At 43.3% G+C, this 18,056-nt stretch overlaps 1 pseudogene; it reads left to right on the top strand.

The window, feature by feature from the left end:
- The first annotated feature begins 8,982 nt into the window (after window positions 1–8,982).
- Window positions 8,983–14,723, top strand: LOC102949932 (annotated as a pseudogene).
- The last annotated feature ends 3,333 nt before the right edge of the window (window positions 14,724–18,056 follow it).

Genomic DNA, 18,056 nt, shown 5'->3' with positions numbered 1-18,056 from the left:
AGAAGTACATCTCAAGTGGGGGTCGAGGGGCAGTATCGCAAGATGGAGCCCTTAACCTGTGGAACCTGATGTTCTCTCTGGACAGGGTCAGAACTGAGCCGGATTCTTGGACATCCCGCTGGTGTTGTGCGTGTGGGAGCACCCTCCCAACCCCCGTGTTGGAATTGGGTCCCAGCATGCCAGAAGAGTTGGCGGCAGTGTAGTGGGATTTGCTAGAGTGACCCTGGCTCACAGAAACATGTGGTGTGGGAAGAGAAAAGAGGAAGACGAGGAGGGCAATGAGGAACCTTTGATTCCCAGCGTCCACGAGGTCACCCGTGGTCTGGAGCAGCGGCTGCGCTCAACTTTGTACTGAAGATAAAAGTTACCAATGGAATTTAGAGATGGATCCAACTCCCATGGTGTTGATTCGCTGGATGCATAAGGAAATGCGAACGAGGAGGCACAGAAGCAAAACGTTATTGCCATCTGCCCTAGCCAAACTACGAGTAACAGGAAACCCTGGGTTGGACTTTGATGCTAGCCCAAGCTCAGATTTCGGGGAGGGAGCTTTGGCTACCAGCCTCAAAGCCACCCGCTATGGGAGCAATCAGTGGGGGAGAGGGCAAAACCAAGAAACTATTGAAACCAGAGGGTAGCGTGGGAAAGGGTTGTATGGTTTCGTAGAACCGTATCATCAGCTTCCTGAGGAACCCTGAATGAACTGGATTGCAAAAGCAGCTAATACGGGGGTGGTGTCTTCGGTGTTGAACGTTGCGGAGCGTAAGAGGGTGTTTGGGTCGACGCAGGGCCCACAGTTCGCTATGGAACAATCACGGATGCATACATGTGACCCAGATACACAGGAGGTTATTCCCAAGGGAACAACTAGCCTTTTGGACTGGATAAAAGCCCCCCCCCCCCAAGGTCTTTGGACTTTGAGAAGGGGCACTTCTCCACCCTCCCTGTGAAAGCCATGTGGAATATCCCAGATGAAGCAGCTGATATGCTTTGTAGGCAAGCCACAAGGGACTGTTGTTGTTGTTGTTTTATTTTTTTTTAATATTTATTCATTTTTGAGAGACAGAGTGTGAGTGAGGGAGGGGCAGAGAGAGGGAGACACAGAATCCAAAGCAGGCTCCAGGCTCTGAGCTATCAGCACAGAGCCTGACGCGGGGTTCACACCCACCAGCTGTGAGATCATGACCTGAGCCGAAGTCAGATGTTCAACCAACTGAGCCACTCACGTGGCCCGGGGCTGGTTTTATGACGACCAAGATATTCACCTGCTGAATATGCCTATTACCTTGGCCATGGTAAATGCTGTGGTTAAGGGGCCTCCATTGACACGGGCACCTCATATAACCTGATTGCTGCAAAACTGAAAAAATCGTTGATTTGTAGCCTTTATCGTAGACTTTAATGAATCAAACCTAACGGGGTGGTCATCGGAGCCTTCAATCTGTAGCCAGTCCATCAGAAGCACCTGGAGTATGCGACTGGCGTCTGAAGTCGGGTGGGGGACCGTCTTGTGGAACTGACTCCTTAACCTGCGGAATCCAATGCTATCTCCAAGTAGACGGCGTCAGAATTGAGTTGGTGTTCCAGGCTTGCTTGGACTTTGGTGGGGGGGTGGGAGGGACACCCCCACCGGAACTGGGTCTGTGAATCCTAAAAAAAAAAAAAAAAAAAGACCCACTTTATCCTGGCTTTCCTACCGTTTCCTGATTCATTGGTTTTGTCTCACATGTCTGATTCTGTATATATTTTTCCCCTATACTTTGCTCGAAAGGAGTATACTTAACATATACTTAGGGGCAACTACAAAAAATCTTTACTAACTTTTTTCCTTCTGACTCCTTCTTTGGGTGTCCTACCTCTTTTCCAATGAGATGTGGCTCCTACTTTAGAGACTCCTAGAGAAAAAGACTGAATTGGCTATGCAATTGGAATTTTCTTTAAAAAACTACAGCGGGGTATCCAGGAGGCTGGGGATTATCAGTTGTCTTGAGTGGTGTGCTGTTTTGAATAAACCAACATCAGTTGGTAGAGATTTTATGATTCTCTCTACTCCTGGGTATTATAAAAAGAAATACCATATTGCTCAAGACTTTCAAGTTTCAAAGTTGCTTTTTTATTTTTTTTTTCGTTGCTCGCATTTAGAGCTGTAATGTAAACTGGGACAATGATCTAAAGATAGAGCAATTCGAATTAAACCCTTTCAGGGATTCAAAAATATGTACATTTTTACCTTCTCCTCTATCTTTATTTTCAACTAAATGCCAATCAATCCTTAATAAGCCCTTTCTTCCTCTCTCTCCTCACTCCCCCCCCACCTCTCTCTCAGCCAAATATGGCTGATCTTCAAGCACTGATATCTATGTCTCTAGTCCTATCCGTGTAACTCCAAATGAATTAGTACTGCCAACAATTTGTTCGCTTATATACAAACAGAAAAATCACGACAATCCGTATAACCAGAACTGCTTGCTGGGATTGCTGTATTACAGGTAAGGGCTATATATTCCCCATTATCCTATAACCCTATTACTAGGTCTAGGCAGATGTTAGAGAAGGGACAGAGATCCACTCATTCATGTACCTCTCATTCATGGGAGATCACTGATCCCTATTATTTCTGCCTGTAACAATGACACTTATTAAGCACCTAATCTGGGACATGCACTGCTCTAGATGCTATATATGCATTACCTCATTTAATCTCGCTCCCTGGATTATGCAATGAGTGCTAGTTTTGTCTCCAAGTTCAAAACAGGAAAAGCAAGTTACAAGGAAGTGAAGTAACCCGCAAAGTCACGGAGCTGGTAACTGACAGAGCTATGATTTGAATGCAGCAGTCTGGTCCCTACATTAAATCTTTAGAGGAAATATGGACATTCCCTGCTGATAATAGTAGGTCCCGACAGGACCTCTGAAGGATGAAATAGGGTAGCCTCCTGTCAGGTACAAATGGAGGAGTCAAGAAAGGCACTTGCCGCATCTGAAATCATTTCCTCATCACTCAAGGACGATACTTGGAGCTATTGGAACAAGATTAGTAAGGTTGCTTTTATAACAAGAATTTCACTCAGCAATGGTAGTGTATTAAACCATTGCCATCCATTGCCGACTTGGCCGTTCATTAAATTTCTTAGTAAAATTCAGGAACTCTCATACAACATATTAGTAAAATGACACAAGATAATGGTTTCCAAACTACACCAAGGTACCCCGGGAAGATGCAGGGGATTCACTGGGGGGACCGTGGAATATTTTAAAATTTAAAGGGAAACAGTATGATATTTGACATACGTCGGACATCACATGGAACACTAGCTCAAGATAGTTCACAGTTTCAACATGAGATTGTGCTACACTGTTTTCGGCGACATCGTACATTTAGTACGCTGGGATTTTGGCAGTTCCTGTGATTTCAAAGCAAGTACTGAGTGAAAACCTTTGTGGAACACGAAATGAGGGTATCCAATCTGATTTGCTTTTAGTTTTTAAATGTTTTATTTATTTTTGAGAGAGAGCGCATGAGCAGGGGAGGGGCAGGGGTGGTGGGGGGTGGGGGACAGAGGATCCAAAGCAGACGCTGTGCTGACAGCAGTGAGGACCTCGACCTCACGAACCATGCGATCATGACCTGAGCCGCAGTCAGACGCTCAACCCACTGAGCCACTCAGGCGCCCCTCCAATCTGATTTCTAAAGTGTAAAAAGCTGTGCAGAAAAATGTATCCCATTAGTAAATAATTATGATTATTTGAAAGTGAAATATAAATACATGTTCTAACTTAGGCGTATCATTTTTTTTATGTTGTCAGTAGGTTGTGAGGGCGTAAAGAGTTTCTAAGACTTCCAAAGGAAGATGGCAGAGTGAAAGGACCCTAAGCCGTTCTCGTTCATGATACAACTAGATAACACCCACATCAGTGTAAGTAACCCAGAAAACAACCCAGCGACTGGCAGAACAAACTGTCCACAGCTGAATGTAGAGAAGAGACCTCACTGAAGAGGGTAGGAAGGGCACAGATATGATCAGGAGCTAAAGGGACCTGCTGGTCTGTCCACGGAAGGGAGAGACACTGCGAGCACGTAGGGAAATAGGTGATGGCTGATTAAGAGCACACTCGCCATCCCGAGTGCCGAGTAATTTATGGAAATGTTGAATCACTACGTCGTATGCTTGTATGTTAACCGTATTGAAATTGGGAAAAAACTGCAAAAAACACCACCCACTAAATTGTTTGAAATTAACCACTAATTGGAAATTGAGGTCTTCTTTTGGCCTGGGATGGGGGGGCAATGAACACAATTACTGAGACACTAAGTGATCTGCGAACAGAGGAATTTAGGGAGCTTCTGTGAGCAGATTATCACATGTATTTATTTTGCGGGTAGAAGTTAGGAAGAGGGACAGTCCAATATTTGGGCTGGCTGGCATCACACCATCTGAATGGGCATGCGAATGGGAGGAAAGGGTTGCAGAAAGGAAACGGAGCGGCCCTAAAGGAAAACTATAGACCCAAATCACCCATGAGTCCATTTGGCTTCAAGCCCTGCGAGGATGGGGACCGTGTGAATTTAATTCTCTTGGCGTTTCCCAGTGCGCAGCCTATTTTTCTGGCAGAGCAAATATTTTCTGAACGAAGAGTGAGTGGAATCCTTTTCTAGCATTATCTTAATGGTTCAGTTTGGCCAGCTGGCAAATAAAGTCGATAATTGCACTCATTCTCTCGAGCCCTCTAAAATGGACAGTATTTGATTATATCACAGCTCGCATGCCCATTACTCTCTTAGCCGACAATGACTGCTCCCTAGGCATTAGTGACATTTCTACACTGCTACTAATTCCCACCTAAGCTGGGGATACCTAAACAGCTCTATTGGGAACTAAATATAGTAACTGACTCAAGATCATTGACGAATTAGGAACACTGTTGTTGGGTCCATCTACATAGGTTCATTGATTTTTGACCTTTCTTGTCTTGGCTAACTTTAAGTATAATTAGGAGTTCCTGCCTCCGTCTTTCCTTGCTAACCAATTTATCTTTAGCTTGTTTCTGACCCCCGGTGATCCGAGGAGCCACATGATTCACACTTGAGAATTACAAAGGGCTAGAAATAAGCTTCCTCAATCTAGTATAGAATGCTGTACAACAGATCAGACGTTACAGGGAGACAGTGGTAGTGTTTACCTTGAAATCAGGAATAAGATAGCATAGCTCACCATCAGTATTTCTATTACTCATGGGCCAGAGGTCCTGATAGTGTAGGAAACAATACAAAGAAACACAAATTAGAAGTTTTGGAAAGCTTGAAACAAAAAGTTCATATTTACACATGACAAAAACGGTCTATGTGGAAAACTAAAAATGTAACCACAGATAAATTATCAAAACTATCTTAGAAAGTAAGGTGGCTGGATGTAATATTAAACGATTAAACGAGAGAAATTTTTACACCTTAGGTTCCATTTTCTGCTTCTCACATGATGGGGTAACAGGTACTATTCCTTCCAAAACAATTAGACAACTGGGCAAAGTTTCTAAAAACCGTTTACAGACAGAAAGGGAATGACTTTTATCCTGCAGAGGAGTGAAACCAATGAGATGAGCTTTATGACCATTTCGTCTTTCTTCCTGGAGATACTTTCTGGAGCAAGCAAATAAGGAGTGGAAAACCAAGCAGAGAACCGACGTTTTGCTGATTTGAGATGGATATTGGCCTCTTGAGAAGGCCGAGCTACCTGACATTTGGGAACAAGGGGGACCTATTCAAAGAAAGTATTCTAGAATATTTGTTGGAGATCCCTTGAGTCTGTTGCATAATACTAAGACACCCATGGAGAAGGTGAAAATCCGTGATGAGGAAAAACTAAAACAGTTCTAAGATGAACAATTCGCAGAGCTTTCTCAGGGCTCTGAAATAGTATAATTCTAAGCAGCTAGGGTGAAATTTGTTGTGCATCCAAATAATTCAGTTGAGAATCCCACAAGTGTCATACCTTAAGAATAGGACCATGTAAGCCCTAGAGTAAATGCCACTCCCGACGCATGCCCAAAACAGGTTTCGAAAAGAATCAGGCACATCCAAAAGCAGACTTAATGCCAGTCAAGAGAAGCTAGACAAAGTTTCAGACGAACATTTTAAGCAGCTGTTATAAATATGCCCAAGGAATTCCAGAAACACATGCAAATGAGGAGAGAAGCCAGGACTATGAAAAAGAACCGAAGGAACGTTCTAGTGCCGAGCAAGATGCTATCGAGAATGAAAACTTTACTGGATGAGAAAAGCAGAGAGTTAAATGCTGAAGAAGAAGGGATAGAACCTTTAAGACGCAAAAATGGAAACTATCCAAACTGAGCTACAGTGAGAGAAAATATCCAATAAAGTCAGTAGACCATCAGGGAATCTGGCTAACATAAGTATAATTGTAATATCAGAAGTGGAGGAGAGCAAAAACAGAAAATTAGAAAATAATGGCTGAAAATTTCCAAGTTTGAGAAGCAGTATAAATACAGATCCGAGAATCTTAGCAAACCTCAAGCAGGAAATAAACAATGACACCAAAGCATGCCGTGATCAAAGAACTGAAAACGAGTAGCAAAGAAAAAGTTCATTCAGTCAACCAAAGGAAAGATGAATACACAAAGAGAGAGATTTTTTTTTTTAAGATGGCAGAAGGGCCCCTGGGTGGCTCAGTCGGTTAAGCGTTCGACTCTTGATTTCGGTTCATGGCATGATCGTATGATTTGTGAGTTCGAGGCCCGCTTCAGGCTCTACGCTAACAGCGCGGAGCCTGCTTGGGATTCCCTTTCTCCCTCTCTCTCTCCCTCTGCCCTTGCCCTGCACGTGCATGGGCGTGCGCACCCTCTCTCAAAATAAATAGATAAACTTAAAAAAATAAAAAAAAAAAGATGACAGATATTTGATCAGAAAAAAAAAAGCATGCCAGAAGACAGTGAGACTTATAGTAAGTGCTGAAAGAAACACACAAAACAGTTAGTCTAGAATTTTATGCCAGTGAAAATACTCTTTAAACAAGAAGGCACAGGGGCACCCGGGGGGCTCAGTTGGTGAAGCATCTCTACTTTTTTTTTTTTTTTTTACTTTTTAATTTACATCCACGTCAGTTACCATATAGTGCAATCATGATTTCAGGAATAGAATCCAGTGACTCATCCCCTGCATAAAACACCCAGTGCTCATCCCAACAAGTGTCCTCCTTAATGCCCCCTGCCCTTTTAGCCCATCCCTCCCCACAACCCCTCCAGCAACCCTCAGTTTGTTCTCCGTATTTAAGAGTCTCTTGTGTTTTGTCCCCCTCCCAGTTTTTATATTGTTTTTGCTTCCCTTCCGTTATGTTCATCTGTTTTGCCTCTTAAAGGCCTCATATGAGTGAAGTCCTATGATATTTGTCTTTCTCTGACTGACTAATTTCACTTAGCATAATACGCTCCAGTTCCATCCACATAGTTGCAAATGGCAAGATTTCGTTCTTTTTGCTTGCCGAGTAATACTCCATTCTGTGTGTGTGTGTGTGTGTGTGTGTGTGTGTGTGTGTATATACAAAAGGGTTCCTCTTTCTCTGCATCTGTCGTTGCCTGGGTTGTGAATGTTAGCCATTCTGACAAGGGTGAGGCGGTATCTCATTGTGGTTTTGATTTGTATTTCCCTGATGATGAGTGATGATGAACATTTTTTCACGTGTCGGTTGGCCATCTGGATGTCTTCTTTGGAAAAGCGTCTATTCATGTCTTTTGCCCATTTCTTCACTGGATTATTTGTTTTTTGAGTGTTTGATAAGTTCTTTATAGATTTTAACCCTTTATCTGATATGTCATTTGCAAATATCTTCTCCCGCTCCATTGGTTGCCTTTTAGTTTTGCTGATTGTTTCCTTCGCTATGTAGAAGCTTTCTATCTTGATGAAGTCCCAATAGTTCATTTTTGCTTTTGTTTCCCCTGCCTCCAGAGGCATGTTGAGTAAGAAGTTGCTGTGGCCGAGGTCAAAGAGGTTTTTGCTTGCTTTCTCCTCGAGGATTTTGATGGCTTCCTGTCTTACATTGAGGCCTTTCATCCATTTTGAGTTTATTTTTGTGTCTGGAGTAAGAAAGTGGTCCAGGTTCATTGTTCTGCATGTTGTGGTCCAGTTCTCCCAGCACCATTTGCTGAAAAGACTGTCTTTATTCCATCGGATATTCTTTCCTGCTTTGTCAAAGATTAGTTGGCCATATATTTGTGGGTCCATATGTGGCCATATGCTTTTGGGTTCTCTGTTTTGTTCCATTAATCTATGTGTCTGTTTTTGTGCCGGTACCATACTCTCTTGATGATTACAGCTTTGTAATACAGCTTGAAGTCCGGAATTGTGATGCCTCCAGCTTCAGTTTTCTTTTTCAGGATTGCTTTGGCTATTTGGGGTCTTTTCCGGTTCCATACAAATTTTAGGATTGTTTGTTGCAGCTCTGCGAAGAATGCTGGTGTTATTTTGATAGGGACTGCACTGAATGTGTAGATTGCTTTGGGTAGTATTGACATTTTAATGATATTTGTTCTCCCTACCCAGGAGCATGGAATCTTTTTCCATTTCTTTGTGTCTTCAATTTCTTTTACGAGCTTTCTGTAGTTTTCAGTGTATAGAATTTTCACCTCTTTGGTTAGGTTTATTCCTAGGTATTTTATAGGTTTTGGTGCAATTGTAGATGGAATCGATTCCTTTATTTCCTTTTCTGCTGCTTCATTCATTATTGGTGTATAGAAATGCAACCGATTTCGGTGCATTGAGTTTACATCCTGCGACTCTGCGGAATTCACGGATCCGTTCTAGTGGGTTTTTTGGTGGAATCTTTTGGGTTTTCCATATAGAGTATCACGTCATCCGCGAAGAGTGAAAGTGTGACTTCCTCCTTACTGATTTGCATGCCTTTTATTTCTTCATGTTGTCTGATTGCTGAGGCTGGGACTTCCACCCCTATGGTGACAAAAGTGGCAAGAATGGACATCCTCGTTGTGTTCCTGACCACAGGGGGAAAGCTGTTTTTCTCCATTGAGGATGGTACTAGCAGTCGATTTTTCATACGTGGCTTTTATGATCTTGAGGTATGATCATTCCATCCCTACTTTCTTGAGGGTTTTTGCCAAGAAAGGATGCTGTATTTTGTCAAATGCTTTCTCTGTGCCAATTGAGAGGGTCACGTGGTGCTTATTCTTTCTTTTACGAATGTGATGTATCATACTGATTGCTTTGCAGATATCGAACCAGCCCTGCATCCCAGGAACAAATCTCACTTGATCATGGTGAATAAATTCTTCTAATGTGTTGTTGGGTCCAGTTGGCTCGTACCTCGTTGAGAACTTTTGCATCCATGTTCATCAGGGAAATTGGTCTGTAGTTCTTCTTTTTAGTGGGGTTTTTGCCTGGTTTTGGAATCAAAGCGTCCCGACTCTTGATTTCTGCTCAGGTCATGATCTCACGGCTCGTGGGATTGAGCCCCACGTCGGGCTCCACGCCGATGGCATGGAGCCTGCTTGGGGTGCTTTCTCTCCCTCTCTCTCTGCCCCTCCCCTACTCACATTCTCTCTCTTAAAATAAATAAAAAAAAGTAGGCACAATAAACACAAAAATTAGTTAAACAGAAGCTGCCATAATTCAGTTTCACTGTTCATACATCACAAACACTAGTTAATGGAAGTTCTTAAGATTGAAGGAAAAATTATATCAGACACAGTTTAAAGTTCCATAGAAGAATCTAGAGCAATAAACACGAAGAATATGTGGGTGACTGTAAGAGTTACTTTTATCATTAACTTATCACCTGGAACAACAAATAAACCACACAAGTATATTAAAATTGTTCCTCCAAATACTGGACACTGGGGAATGATGAATGTTGGTCTGCAAGGATCAGAAAAGAAATAACCTCTTCCCTAATACTGCCCAAGTAGTGCCTAGAACAAATCCCCAAGCCACAGAGATTGGGACAGGGGACTCAGGGGGAATACAGCAGTCCCCCTGAGTTGAAGAAATGGAGCTGGGAATCTGGGGAGGCCAAGGCAGACAGAATTCATAGGGCTAAGTAGCGAAGAAGAGAGAACCACACAGAGAGAGAACTCAGTATCTGCAAAGCAATTTCCTGGAGTATTCAGCGAAATGTTGATCAGTGCCTATGTGTGAGGTTGCAGAGAGAATCACACAAAAGAATTACAGAAAACAATCTTCAGAGCCTGTACAAGGCTTGGCATAAAGCCCATTCCCACTCTACAGAGTCAACAATCTCACTCTCGTCATTCAGAGCATTGTGTAGAGTTCTCACAAGTGCTTTCTTTGTTTGTTCTTGATTTTGTTTACACCTCAGGAGCAGGAAAACAATAACGCGGGTCCAACACTGCTTTGCTGTCACCTAACAGCAATAAAAACAATACCCAAAGGGATCAAACCTTTTCCCGTGTAACTTAAATATGTCCCAGAATAGAGCTCAAGAGTATTTTTAGAAATGCCAACATCTCCATCACCAAACAAGAAGAAATTCACAATGTCGGTTACCCAACCAAAATTAACAGGCTTGCCATGAATAAGGAACATAGTAACGTAACAATGAGAAACATTCATCAACTATAAATGGCCCACAAATTGACACGATAGATTAAGTAGACAGGGACATTAAAATCGTTACTATAGTTTCCATATTTTTAAGAAGCTACAGAAAAATTGAATATATGACATAGAGACATGGAATATATAAATAGACTCTAGTAGAATTCCTGGAGATAAAATCCCCATGTCTAAGATAAAAAATACACTGAATGTTATTAACAGCAGGGCAGACGGTACAGAATAAATGACTAGTGGATGTTATAATAGAAACTTTCTGAAATGAAACAGAGAGGAAAAATGAATAGGGCGAACGTGCAGTGTAAAAGAAAAAAAAATCCAAGCTGACAATATAGGTGGAATTGGAGTCTCTGAAGGAGAGGGGGAATAGAAAGAATATTTGAATTAACGATTAAGATTTTGATGAAAATAACCAACTGATAGTTTCAGGAAGTTGAAGGAACTCTAAGGACAAGACACATGAAGAAAATGATTCTAAGTTGTGCTATAATCAAATTATGTAAAACTGTCAATTAAGAAAAAATCTTTTTAAATTTATTTTTTATTACTTTTCTTAAGTTTATTTATTTATTTTTACGGGTGCGGAGGGGCAGAGAGAGAGAGAGAGAGAATCCCAAGAATGCGCCTCGCGGTCAGTGCAGAGCCCCACACGGGGACTGAACCCACGAACCCACAAACCATGAGATCCTGACCTGAGCTGAAATCAGGAGTCAGATGCTCAAGCGACTGAGTCACACAGGCGCCCAATAAAGAGAAAATCTTAGAAGCATTTAGAGGAATAGAAAGCACATGCTTGTTATATGCAACAGAATGAAGGTAAGGACAAGGGTAGATTTCTTACTGAAAATAATATGAGCTGCAACACAGTGGAGCACACATTCTTTACTCAGTGGAAATTTCTTTCAAAAGTGAAAGTGAAGACAGCAGAGGGGGAGGGGACTTCCAGTATGGTTGAATGAGGGTCTTGGAAAATCCTGTCCTGAAAAAAGGCAGTAATAAACATGGCCACAATTATTTTTCAAAAACACACTACAGGGGCGCCCGGGTGGCTCAGTCAGCTAAGCGTCCGACTCTTGATTCCGGCTCAGGTCACGATCTCACGGTTCGTGAGTTCGAGCCCCGTGTCGGGCTCTGTGCTGACGGCGTGGAGCCTGCTTTCTCCTTCTCGCTCTGCCTCTCCCCTGCTCATGTTCTCTCTCCAAATAAATAAATAAATAAACTTAAAAAAAAAATAAAAATGAAAATAAAAAAAAAAAAACCAACTACAATGTAAAGACTCTGGAAACTCGCCAAAGGCATTAAACAATTTAAGAAGTGTTCGTTCAAGAGAATGGACTGAATCTTCGTAAGAACGGTGGAAGTCTGTGGGGTTTTCACCTGGGGCTGTTCCCAACATAACCACCCCTCCTGCCTCCCTAATGAAGAAATACTACCAGAGCAGTAGGGCAGGCTAAGTTTTTTTGGATCAGAGTTTACAAAATTCTACACACAATGGTGTTTTCCAGCTGAGGCCCCAGATGCCATAGAGTGGAGAAGCAACGTCCCCACATTTCCCCTGTTTGAATTCCTGACCCATGCATTCCATGAGTCACAATCAGTGACTGCTTTACATCATAAGTGCCGGGCTTATTTGTCACACAGCCATACTAACTGGGAGATATCTGTTACATAGACATGAGATGCTGCCCTAAAAGGGACACCTGACGTGGGAGTGTTTTGAGTACCAGATGTTAAGCCAAAGTTAGAAGAGCCTTCAGATTATTAGTGGAAGCCTGAAGGCCATAGAAAATGGGTCATTTAAGGCTGAAGGGAAACTAAGGAAATTTTTTATTGGAACATGGAGGGAAGGAAAACCTTGTTTTGTAGTGGTGGAAAGTTTAGACACAATGTCACCTGCAGGTATCTGGAAAATAGAAAAAAAATGTAATAAATCGAATACTGTAACCAAGGAGATTTGAGGCAAAGCATCAAAGGTTCCATCTGCCTTCTTGTTGCTTCTAGAAAAATGCTAGAGAGATTATTCAAAGGAAGCCGTGCTAAATAGAAAGGAAGGCTCAAAAACTGTTACTTGTAGGCTTTCCAAGATTTTAGGATTAAAGAAGGTTTTCAGAGAAAAGAGAAAATGCATAGCAAGATTGTAAGATCGTTTGTAAGACCAAAGAAAACGCTAATGTGGTACCTCCAAGAATCATTTAATTGAACAAAACTCCCTGAAAGATCTTTAGGGGGGGAGGGTGCCTGGGAGGCACAGTCGGTTAAGCGTCCAATTCTTGGTTTCGGCTCAAGCTGTGATCTCGCGGTTTGTGAGTCGGAACCCCACATCAGGCTCCGCACTGGCAGCGCGGAGCCTGCTTGGGATTCTCTCTCTCCCTCTCTCTCTCTCTCTCTCTCGTTCTGTCCCTCCCCCACTCACCTTGTCTCTGTCTCTCTCAAAAAAATAAAAACAAATAAGTAAATAAATATCTGTAAGGACTTGTCCCCAGATCTTCTCAATTTAACAATGGAGTTTGCAATTTCTAAAGAGCATTCATGGGGCACTTGCGTGGCTCAGTTGGTTAAGCATCCCGCTCTCGGTTTTAGCTCAGGTCATGATCTCAAGGTTTGTGGGTTCGAGCCCCACGTCTGGCTCTGTGCTGACAGTGCAGAGGCCGCTTGGGATTCTCTCTCACCCTCTGTCTCCCTGTCTCATCTCTGCTGGTGCTCTCCTGGTTGCTTTCTCTCAAAATAAATCAATAAAAACATTGAAAATAAAATAAAGAGCATTCGTTATTCCTCAGAAGTCAAATAGGAAAGGGCACCTGGGTGGCTCAGTCGGTTAAGCGTCCGACTTCGGCTCAGGGCATGATCTCACGGTTCATGAGTTCGAGCCCCGCGTCGGGCTCTGTGCCGACAGCTCGGAGCCCGGAGCCCGCTTCGGATCCTGTGTCTCCCTCTCTCTCCGCACCTCCCTGCTCACGCTCTGTCTCTGTCTCTCTCTCAAAAATAGACAAACGTTAAAAGAATTAAAAAGAAAACAACCCTGAAAAAAAGAAAAAGAAGTCATATAGGATGCCCAAATAGAGCAGGGCTACCCTCAGAGAGATTTATGAGTGTGACTTTCGTTAATGGACAAGATTATGCATTGATTCGTAAGAAACCCACTACGTTTTTAAACGTGGCTGGCAGATAGATGATTCTGTTCGGGACGCTTTGTGCCGGAAGAAGGTTTGTTTGGAGGCTATTTTGACAGCGAAGCAACCTGAGGACCTTGAAGCCGTTGAGACCTCACCCTTAAGTGGACACAGAGCCAGCGGGTATGCGCTTTGCTACAAAGATGGACTTCTCTGCACAGGGTCAGGCGATTTGCCGGCCAAACTGTGGGATGTGGGCCCAGGGCAGCGTGTTCATGGCATCCAGCCCCACCCCTGTGCAGCAGTGAGGTTTGAGGAGCAGCAGCTCGGGACGGGCTCCTTTGACAACACTGTGACTTGCTGGGCGTGGAGTTGGGACACAGCACGTCTGGGGGCCCTCGGGGGTGGTGTTTAGCGTTGACTACAACGACGACTCGGAAATCTCGGTGAGTGGCTCCAAAGACGCCACTGTGACAACGTGGGCTTTCTCTTTCCCTCACCGGCACATGGGATGGGTCACCGACGTGGCTCGCCAAGGGTGTGAAGTCAAGTCTCTCTTGCACAGCCCCGGAGACCACGCACGCTTAAGTGTGGACAGATGGGAGATCAAGATTTGGCCAACGGGGAGAGGAACCGACTGTAAATACTTAAAGATCTCGTCTGTCCCTGGGGACGGAAGTCTCTGCCTGCGGCCAAGACTTCAGTCTGATGGCGTCGTAGCGCGGCGCTGGGTCTCGACCAGTGGGACTTTGCCACTTGACGATAGTCTCAGGGTCGTCACGACTCCTGCGATGGCAAACTTGGCTTGGCTTTGGGGATATCTCTGCCCTGCTCTTTGACAACCACTACCTGCCTATCATGGACTTGCAGACGGAGAGCCCGATTGGCCGTTGGCCTCTGTCAGAGTGCAGGCCATCAAAGAGAGGCACGAGCTTCCTGGCAGGAGAAACGTGCCGGCTCAATAGACCGGGCACAACGACACGACCTTGGTCTTGGCCCCCCGGCAGGCTTGACCGCGGTAGTCCCCCGGTGCTGTGGAAGGAACGCGGCTGACGCCGCGAGCTTACCACCGCCGACTTTGGGGGTCGGGCTGTGGGTTTTCAGTGCCACCTCAACGGTAGCTGACCCCATGAACCAAAGTTCCCTCCTCACGGTATCACTGCTCAGTGCACTTATTTCTGCATGTTTGCCAGGGGCCCAGGGCTCTGGTCGGGCAGAGGGCTCGTTTTATTGACATGTGACAGAGCATGCCAATGAAGTAGACCATTGACTGCATTTCAGTAAAGGAAGTCAAATGGTCCATTAATCTGCTAATCGGTTGCCTATCAAAACACCTTCAGTCTAAAAAAAAATTTTAAAAAAAGGCTACTACTGGTTTGGATACCATTTGAGTGACTTCTTATAAAGTAAAACGTATGTTTTCCATACAGTCCCCACAATCTCAACACGTGTCTTCTCACAAAACATATGTTCAGCCATCGTCTGTCTGTGTTTTAATGTTTCTATGAGGGGGGATGATGGGTTGGAGCTTTCTCGTCTGCTATTTTGCTCCTGGTATGTTTGCCGTGTATATCGTGTGTGTGTGTGTGTGTGTGTGTGTGTGTATAATTTCTTATTTTGAGATAGAGAGGGGGAAGGAGCAGAAAGAGAGAAGGAGTGAGAGAATCTCAAGCAGGCTCCACACTATCAATGCAGAGCCCAGTACGGGGCTCGAACTCACAAACCATGAGATCATGACCTGAGCCGAAATCAGATGCTGAACCGACTGAGCCACCCAGGCACTCCTGCCATTGTATTTTTTAAATCAACTTTATTGTGATATAATTCCATAGCAGCTTTATTCATGATGGCCAAAAATTGGGGGAAAAAATCCAAATGTTTCTCACCACGTTGTGAATGTACAAACAAATTGAGATGTATCTTTCCAACGGAATAGTACTAAGCAATAAAAAGGGACGAGTAGATACACTTAACGAAATGGATGGGTCTCAGAAATGTTATCCTGTAGGAAAGTAGCTACGTAAAACATACATATTGTATGATTCACTTTCTATGAAATTTTAGAAGAAGCCAAATGAATCTACAATTACAGAAAGCATATCAGTGGTTGTCTGGGGCCAGGGTTGTTGGGGGAATTGACGGAAAAGATTTAAGATGAAATTTTTGGAGTGACCGAAATGTTTTCCATACTGAGTGTAATATATACATTTGTCAAAACTCATGAAACCATACACCATAAAATGTGTATATTTTATTTTATGTAAATTATACTACAATAAAGTTGATATAATTGGACATAACATAAATATCACAAATCCTTAAGGAAATGCAAATAAAACCATTGACTACTAATTAGGGCGATGTATTTGTCAGAGTTCTCTAAGGAAACAGGACCAATAGGATGTATAGGAGCGACTGAGTGATTGATTTAAAGGTATTGGCTCATGGGGCACCTGGGCGGCTCAGTCGGTTAAGCATTTGACTTCAGCTCAGGTCATGATCTCATGGTTCGTGAGTTTGAGTCCCACATCCAGCTTTGTGCTGTAAGCACAGAGTCTGGTTGGGATCCTCTGTCCCCTTCTCTCTCTGCCCCTCCCTTGCTCATTGTCTCTCTCTCTCTCTCTCTCTCTCTCTCAAAAATAAATACACATTAAAAAAAATAAAAGAATTGGTTCACATGATTGTGGAGACTGGCAAGTTCACAAGCTTCAAGGACCAGCAGGATGGAGATCCAGGGAAGAGGTGATGTCGCACTTGGGATCCCAAGGCATTCTGCTGCAGAATTCCCTCTTCTTGGATGGAGATCAGTCTGTTTCTATTACGATCTTCAACTGATTGGATGAGGCCCACCCACGTTTTGATGGGTAATTTATTCAGTGTCTACTGGCTTAAATTGTAATATCATCTAAAAAATACCTCTAAAGAGACAGAATAATGTTTGACCAAATACCTGGGTACTTGGGTCTAGGCAAGTTGATGCATAAAATTAACCATCACAGATGGCTGTCAGTAAAAAATAAGAATAACACGTTGGCAAGGATGTAGAGAAATTAGAAAGCTTGCGATTGTTTGTTGAAATGTACAATAGGCCAGTCACCGTGGAAAACAACATGGCGGCCCTTCAAAAAACGGAAACACAGATTTACCATGTGATGTAGCAAATCCCCTTCTAGGAACTGAAGTCATGGACTCACAGAGACATTGTACTAGTGAGAAAAGCCAGGACGAGAGGGGTTAAGGAGGTGTGGACGAATGGATATGGGATTTTTTGTTGGGTAAATAAAAATGCTCTAAAATTGACTGTGGCAACGGTGACACAACTCTGTCCCCGTGGTAAAAACCATTGGGTCGAACCCTTTATGTTTTTCAAGATTTTATTTTTAAGTGATGTCTACACCCAACATGGGGCTCGAACTTACAACACCAAAATCAAGAGTCGCTTTCTCTACTGACTGAGCCAGCCAGGTACCCCAAATTGTACACTTTAAAAGGCTGAATTGTATAGTAGGTGAATTATATTTCAACGAAGATGTTTAAAAAATAATATATGGTACCTATAGTTGAAGTCTTAAAAGACATCTAAGAACATTATGGTGAAAATTATAAAACTGTATTGAAAATAACTACAATGACATAAATAAATGGCAAAATTTATAGTGTTCTTAATTTTTTTCTTTTGTAATTAATTAACTAATTTTTAATGTTATTTATTTATTTATTTATTTTTAAAATTTTTTTTAAGTTTATTTATTTTTGACAGAGACAGAGTGTGAGCATGAGCGGGGAAGGGACAGAAAGAGAGGGAGACACAGAATCCGAAGCAGGCTCCAGGCTCCGAGCGGTCAGCACAGAGCCCGACGCGGGGCTCGAACTCACAAACTGCGAGATCATGACCTGGGCCGAAGTCGGATGCCTAACCGACTGAGCCACCCAGGCGCCCCTAATGTTATTTATTTTTGAGAAAGAGAGAGCACAAGCAGGGGAGGGGCAGAGACAGAGGGAGACACAGAAGCTGGCTCCAGGCTCTGAGCTGTCAGCACAGAGCCCAACACGGGGTTCCAACTCATGAGTCAGGTGATCGTGACCTGAGCGGAAGTCAGACGCTCAACCGACTGAGCCGCCCGGGTGCCTTGCAAAATTTATTTTGTTCTTGTATAGGAAACTCAGTATCATAAAATGTCACTTCTTCCAATATTCGTCTATAGATTCGACGCAGTTCCAATCAAAATAACGATAGGGGTTTTCTTAGAACTTGAGAACACGATTTTGGAATTGTGGCAAAGCTAAAAGTGAAGACACCACTGAAGGAAGGGAGGGAGGAAGGGAGGAAGGGAGGAAGGGAGGAC

The sequence above is a fragment of the Panthera tigris genome, chromosome X (genome assembly GCF_018350195.1).
Source record: "Panthera tigris isolate Pti1 chromosome X, P.tigris_Pti1_mat1.1, whole genome shotgun sequence".
NCBI lineage: Eukaryota > Metazoa > Chordata > Mammalia > Carnivora > Felidae > Panthera > Panthera tigris.
This window is presented reverse-complemented; position numbering and strand designations above follow the sequence as displayed.